Source organism: Microtus ochrogaster, unplaced genomic scaffold (genome assembly GCF_000317375.1).
Source record: "Microtus ochrogaster isolate Prairie Vole_2 unplaced genomic scaffold, MicOch1.0 UNK41, whole genome shotgun sequence".
In the NCBI taxonomy this organism is placed as follows: Eukaryota; Metazoa; Chordata; class Mammalia; order Rodentia; family Cricetidae; genus Microtus; species Microtus ochrogaster.
The window spans coordinates 1,686,641-1,694,102 of NW_004949139.1; the positions used below are offsets into that span (position 1 = coordinate 1,686,641).

At 50.7% G+C, this 7,462-nt stretch overlaps 1 protein-coding gene across 2 annotated transcripts in view; it reads right to left on the minus strand.

Annotated features, from left to right (window-relative positions):
- Folr1 (folate receptor alpha) overlaps nt 1–2,606 on the minus strand; it is a 13,449-nt gene extending 10,843 nt beyond the window's left edge. The window contains exon 1 of one of the 2 annotated variants that reach the window (XM_005368796.2): nt 2,302–2,606. The gene's annotated coding sequence lies outside the window, so the exon portion shown is untranslated. Of the gene's footprint in view, nt 1–508; nt 519–2,301 lie in introns of those variants that run through there. The other variant, XM_013354345.1, reaches the window with a different exon arrangement.
- Between the last annotated feature and the right edge of the window lie 4,856 nt (nt 2,607–7,462).

Below are 7,462 nucleotides of genomic sequence, written 5' to 3' on the forward strand. Positions count from 1 at the left end.
TTAGTTTGGTGGTACAGACCGATCCCAGCACTAGGGAGGAAGATCTCTGTGAGCTCCTGAACAGCCAAGGATAACACAGTGAGACCCTCTCTCAAAAAACAAAACAGGGGGAAAAGGACTGAGCAGAAAGGACAGAGGGGAACCCACCGTGGTTTGGACTGACCCACCACCAAAAACTGAGGTCAGAATGTCATATATGACAGAAGAATAAATTAATTAATTAAGATAAAAACCTTAAGAAGCTGCAGATAAACTGAAGATTTGTGGAATTTTGTTTGTTGTTTGTTTAGGGGCCCAGACTAGCCTTGAAATCCCAAACTCAAACCAAACAGTGGTAGTTCTTGCCCTTAATGCAGCGATCAGGAGGCAGAGGCGGGCCTGTAGAACAGCCTGGTCTATATAAAGTGAGTTCAGGACAGCCAGGACCACAGAAAAGAAATCCCAAGGAATAACCTCCTACAGAGGTGGAACTATAAGCAAGTGCAGCCCCGCCTAGGCTTTTTCTCACCTTTCTTCTTTTCAGGATTATCTCAACAGGCCCTTCCCAGAGACTCTGTGGTCCGGGGGAGTTCCCAGTCAGCTGGACAGCCTAAATCCTGGAGGCTTCGGAGCCTCCTCCCACAGAGCTGGGGCTGGCCCCTCCCACAGAGCTGGGGCTGGCCCCTCCCACAGAGCTGGGGCTGGCCCCTCCCACAGAGCTGGGGCCATGGCTTCCACCTTACTATCTTCTGACTTTAGGCACTGGATTTTCGAAAGCGGCTGTCTGTACTTGTCCACGCCCCCCTCAAAATGCTCCACATTGCTAAAATGTTCCAAATTTATTTCCCACAAACCCTCTCCACCTCCCTCCAAGTCTGTCTCATTCAAGAGTTGATGAAGTAAATGTATTTCCTGTCAAGTACAAAAGAAATTCAGGCCTAAAGGCTGTCCGTGGTGCCTATTAACATACCTAAACCCGCTGACCTCCAGGCTTGGCAGGAGCAGCGGGAGAGCTACCAGCGGGTGGTAACTCTGCTTACCCAGCCCCCATCCTAACCTCTCTAGCTCTTTAGCATCCCTCCCCCTTCTCCCTTATGGTCATTCCTGGTGTTTCAGCTGTTTTCTCTTGTCTTCCTCTCTCGATCCCCTTCTCTCTTGTCCCTGCCTTGCTCTCCTGCTCTCTCCTCTCGCTCAGTCCAGTCAGCCACACTCAATCTACTGCTTCCTTTCTCTGGACTCCTCTGGCTGTGCTCTCCCTCATAGCTACAATGAACCTTCCCCTCAGCCGGCGGCGGTGGTGGCTCAGCCTTTAATTCTAGCACTCGGGAAGCAGAGGCAGGCAGATCTCAAGTGATTTCAAAGCCAGCCTGGTCTACAGTGAGTTCCAGGACAGCCAGGACTGTTACACAAAGAAATCATGTCTCCAGCCAGCCTTCCCCTCACCAGCGCCTTGGAGTGGTCACGGCCTCAGCTTATGGCTTTTCCATCTCCAGCTGTATCTTGTCTCTATATTATCCTATTTCTAAGGAACACGGTGCCCACTGGGTGTGCTGGGCACAACCATTAATCTCGGTAGAGGCAAGTAAATCTCAGCGTGTTTACAGAACTACATCCAGGACAGCCAGGGTATACAGAGAAATACTCCTCGTCTCGGGAAAAACAGAAATGACCTTAGTGTCCTTGGACTGGAAACAGCTCAGTTGGTAGTAGATCCTCAGAATTTAGGGGCAAGAGGATCAAAAATTCAAAGTCATTTTGAATTACATACCAAATTTGAGGCCAGCCTGGGATGGTGAGATCCCAACATAAAAAATCAAACAAACAAACAAAAAGTCCCAAAACTTGGGTGTCCTGACAGGAGTCTCATCAGACGGCTCAGCAAGGCTGGGGTTAGCCTGCACTTGGAGGCCATTCCAGCATTCTTCTCTTTCTTCTCCACTCCACAAAACATTACTCTGCACCAGATCGCTGCCTCCTAAGCTACTGTTAAACTAACTTTGTGTTTTGAATTTTTTTCTTTCTGGTTTTTCATGACAAGGTTTCTCTCTATAACAACCCTGGCTATCTGGACCTCCTCACTCTAGGCCAAGCTGCCCTCAAACAGGGACCCACCTGCCTCTGCTGGGTTTAAAGGTACGGCCTCTGAAACGTGACTCCCTCTTAGTAAATCTCCAGGCTGATCTTGAGCTCGTTCTACCGCCCAGCCCTAGAACTTTTAATCTCCTTGCCTCAGCCCAGTTTATCCCAATGGTTTATCGTAATCATCCTCCCTCTGAAGTCACTCTCTCCAGGACCCAGCTATGCCTCTCTTGATCTACTTACTCTGATCTCCAAGCCCAGGCCAGGGAAATCAGTCTTGCTGGAGCGCCAGGTGTGTCGTCTTTCAGCTCCTGCGGGGTCAAACAGCCCTGCCTGCTTGGAGCACAGACTAAAGCTCGGAGAGCTGGACCCAGCCCAGACCTCTCTCCACCTCCTGCTTGACCATGCGGAAAGCAGACACAAAGGACCATAAGAGGAAACGTAGAAGAAAAAAAAATCACAATGGCCAATTTCATATATGTGCGACCAACTGAACCTGGCTAAGGGGCAAGCGTAAATCCAACAGCAAGGATTACCCACCCAAGTCTGACCCTTCCCCAAACCCCTCCCCCTGCTAAAAGCTCCAAATTGCTAAAATGTCCCAAGTTCCTGCTGAGACCCCCAGCCCCGCCTCCTTGGATCTTTTCCAGCCAATGGTCCCTTTTTTCTTTCCCCCGCTGGGCCTTGCTTTCCGCAGCTCATCTTTTTCAAGTCACACTTCTGATTAGTCCACCTGTGACATCGCCCCTGCCGTAACCGCCCCATGCAACACTTAGGGGCCCCGAACTGGGAGCTAAGAACTCAGCACTTGGCTGAAAGGCAGGAGCCTTAAGTTCCAGTTAAAAGACAAACACTGGTCAAGCTCTGATCTGGGCCTCAGTGTCCACCTCTGGATTCTCTGGACTTCAGGCATACAGGACGCCTTTCCAGTTCAGCAAACCCTTTAACATAGGCAGGGGGTACCTTAGGGTATGTGGTCCCTAAAGAGAAGACAATCGGAATACCTGGGAACGGAAGCAGCTCTCAGGACTGGTTCAGGCTTCCGCTCTGCTCTAGGCTTCCCGTGCTTTCGTTTCTGGAGACTGCTGAGGTTTAGTGGCCTAGGAGACGGGGGCTGTGGAGCAGGCAGTGGGAATGAAGCCTAGGAATGGAGGCTGAGGCTGGGCGAAGGCCACTCAGTTGTTAATTATTGCACGTGAGCAGCACCAGTCAGGCCTCTGGAGAGATGGCGTGGATAGCCCTGGTTTGGTTCTGAGGGTGTATGGCAAGGGCTTGTCTCGCATGCGTGAGGCCCTGAGTTCAACCCCCAGCGCTGCAAACAAAAAGCCTGTGAAGTCACTCAGTCCTAAAACCAAAAACTAAATCTTTGTGGCTTGAACCCTTAAAGATGGTCACATCCACTTCCACCATCCGTGTTCTGTTCTACAGATGAACTGAATGAGACCCAGAGAACCACATCAGAGCCAAGGGCAGGATCATCACAAGACACAGGCTTCCGACTTCCACCAGCTACTAGTTCCCCTAACCCAATCATCCTCCACTTCCACTCACAAAACCGTCTGGTGGAGCCTCAGTGGTTTGAAAGCCCAGGCCCCTTCCCTTCTATCCTCACTCACCTCCCACTCCTATTATGGTCTTTGTGGTCCTTTCAGGGTCTGAGCTCTTTTAACCCCTCCCTCTGCAGCCCAAACAGAATCCTCCACGTAGGTCCCCCACTCAGGAGCCCAGGGTAGTGCTGCCTTTGGAAAAGGGAGTGGGGAGATCTGAGCAGGAGAAAACAGACTGTTGATCAGGTACCCGTGTGTGTGGCCCAGAGAAGGCTGGGAGATGCCAGCCTGTGGCTCTCAACAGAACTTTAGGTAAGAAAATAGAGACCAGTACCTTGGTGAATACCAGGAGAAAGAAAAAAGGAAGGAGGAGAAAGAGGACGAGGAGGAAGGAAAGGAGGCAATTTGGCCTCTGGAGAAAAATCAGCCGAAGAGGAATGCCCTCCAAAGAGACCAGCTTCCTGGAGGCCTCTTGTCTGGCAGCCTTCTTCATGGCCTCAAAAGTGTACCTGAATGCTGTGACAACCCAGGAATGTCCCTTGAAGATCACAATAGGTTGAGGACCTCTAGAGCCTTTGGGAGAGCCAGGTACCTATCGATACCTGAAGCTGAAGGACCTGAGCAGATGGAACCTGCCTCTGACCTGGGGGCTGATTATTAACTGCCCTTTATGAAGTTTGTCCTCTGGGGCTGTCCTGAGCACCACAGCTTCTGAATAAGTAACCGCTCTAGGGAGGATTTGAGTTGAAGACTAAGCTCAGGGCCTATGTGTAATATTCTCTTTTAAAAAAATGCTGCAAGATCCCCGCGGCAGTAGGCAGCAGAAATGCTGTAGGTCCCAAATGGTGGTAGTGGGCCTTGTGGCGGCAGACAGCAGGCCCTGCGAGCAGCCAGTCGTAGGCAGAGACGGCTGTGGGTCCCAGAGCGGTGGTGGTGGTGGTGGTGGTGGTGGTGGGCCATGTGGTGACAGGCAGCAGGCTCTGGGAGCAGCCAGTCCCAGGCCGAGACGGCTGCCGGTCTCCGAGCAGTGGCTGGTCCCAGGCAGGGAGACACATGGGAGGCAGGCAGGAGACATGGATAGACACAACTTGCAGAGTGAGGTTTTATTCAGGGGGTTATGGAGGAGGAAGGGTGAAGGGGGGGACAGAGAGAGAGGGAGAGAAAAAAGAGAAAGAGACAGAGAAGGGGGAAGCAGAGAAGTGGGTAGAGAGGCAGAAACGAAACTGCCTCTCCAAGAGGAAGATGGAAAAGAGAGCGAGCTCAGGGCAGAAGCTGAAGATCAGCCTGCCTCAGCGGATGGGGGAGGGAGTGGGCGTGGCTTGTCTCTTAAAGAGACAGAAAACCATAACAGTGTGAACCCCTACTAAAATTACCTGGTGCCAATGAAAAGGAAACGCAGAACACGGAACAAACCCGCTTAGGAGTTTATTGGTAGGGGGAGGTTGTACAGGCCTGGGAATTAGTTTGCAGAGAGAGCTTGAAGATGGTGCATCCAGTTTCTAAGGGCTGCCTAGCACAGGCGCACAGGGGGATGATGGGACTATATCATCCGCAGATGACAGAGCTCACACAGGAGCGCAAAGGCTCACGCAGTTGCGTCAGACGTGGGTGATGCAACCATGCCACACGGGGCACGCAGGGTCCTTTAAGATCCCCCGGGGCTGGTGGCGCACGCCTTTAATCCCAGCACTCGGGAGGCAGAGGCAGGCGGATCTCTGTGAGTTCGAGACCAGCCTGGTCTACAGAGCTAGTTCCAGGACAGGTTCCCCAAAGCCACAGAGAAACCCTGTCCCGAAAAAACAAAAACAAAAACAAAACAAAAAAATGATCCCCCGGGGCCACTAGGCACTTCTGGCTGAAGGCTTGCCCCGGTGCCTGGTCCTAGAACCCGGAAGTGTCAGCCACACTGTGCGGCTGAATCATTATACCTACCTTCCATAAGCCTCAGAGTCCTCCCTGAACAAAAAAGAAATAGTTGGGGGGGGGCATGTGCGCCTTTAATTCCATTACTTGGGAGGCAGAGGCAAGCAGATCTCTGAGTTCAAGGCCTGCCTGGTCAACGTGGTGAGTTTCAGGATAGCTAGGGCTACACAGAATCACTTTGTCTCAAAACAAAAGAAATAAAAAGGGCGAGGTTGCTCCTAGGTGTGGTGGAGAAGGGTCGTAGTAGGCGTGAGGGAGAGGGTAGCCGTTGGGACCCAGAGTGAACTTGACCTTGAGCTGGACCAGTGTGGAGAAGAGAGAGGGAAGAGAGGGAGAACCAGGAAACGAGGAGACCAAAGGAGCAAAGAACCCGGGCAGCCAAAGTTACTGGATTACACAGTGAAGAGTGGCCCAGGGAAGGGCAGCCCAGCTCCTGGGCAGAAGTTTCAGGTAGGGGTCTGGGTGTGCCAGCCAGGAGGAGCCTATAACAGGTAGGGACTGAGGAATGCTGGGAGAACCCGGTGACAAACTTTAACTTTGATATTTTGTCCAGGCTTGAGACAATGTAATATTAAGTTGGGAGTAACCCCAGCCCCTGGCATCCATCCTAGCGACAACCCACCCCTCGCCTGGGAGTTGCATTGGTCTGGACTCCAAATCCCAGCATGCGGGTCAGGACGACTCCCACAGGGTATTTAAGTGTGGTCTCGGGTTAGCATGTGCTCCCCGGTTTTGTGTCTCCCCTGCCACGCTCTCGGCCGCCCAAGAGGGCTGCATTTATTAAAACATGGGCATTTTAACTCAGTTGGATTTGGCATGATTGGATTTCTGTGCGCCGGTGGAGAGGATTTTTCTTAACAAATACTGCCCTGGATCTTGAGGTGTTGTATCCCCCTGGAGCGTAAGCTCTAGGATTATTTGACCACTAGGGAGAAACCAGTCCAGGGAGTATCTCCCTGACCTACCAGCTTACTAGCCACAAAACTGACCACCAACTTTCCTTCCTGCCCAGCCTTGTGACCAGGCAGTAGTAATAATGGAAGGTTATTGACGTTTCCCACCCCCTTACTAAGGACCATGGAGTAAGAGAGGCCTCCAGATGGCAGAGGGAGAGGATCTTGAGCTTTTCTGAGTGTCAGCCCACACACATGCTTTTCACACCGCCCATCCTCAGCTGTGGACACACTGGATTCTGTCTGCAAGGCTGATGTCCTTCAGCCAGGAATCCTGGAACAGCATCCTGGGATTACAGACTCCTTGCTGTTTCTTTGACCCCTCTCCTGCCTGCATTTCTTAGAACTTCGTCCTCTACCAGCTGGGAACTCTGCTTATACTTCTTCACAAGGAAGCCCCACCTTGATGTTATTTTTTTTTAGGTTATTTATTTATTTATTTTAGTTTTTTTTATTTTATTAATATTTATTGAGCTCTACATTTTTTTCTGCTCCCCTCCCTGCCTCTCCCTCCCCTGTTCAATCCTCCCCCAAGGTCCCCATGCTCCCAGTTTACTCAGGATATCTTGTCTTTTTCTACTTTTACTTCCCATGTAGACATATCTTCGAACACCTGATCTTTGATAAAGAAACAAAAAAATACCAAATGGAAAAAAGAAAGCATATTTAACAAGTGGTGCTGGCATAACTGGATATCAACATACATAAGAATGAAAATACACCCATATCTATCACCATGCACAAAACTCAAGTCCAAATAAATCAAAGACCTCAACATAAAGCCAGCCACACTGAACCTTATAGAAGAGAAAGTAGGAAGTACATTTGAACGCATTGGCACAGGGAACCACTTCCTAAATACAACCCCAGCAGCACAGACACTGAGAGAAACAATTAATAAATGGGACCTCCTGAAACTGAAAAGCTTCTGTAAAGCAAAGGACACGGTCAACAAGACAAAACAACAGCCTACAGAATGGG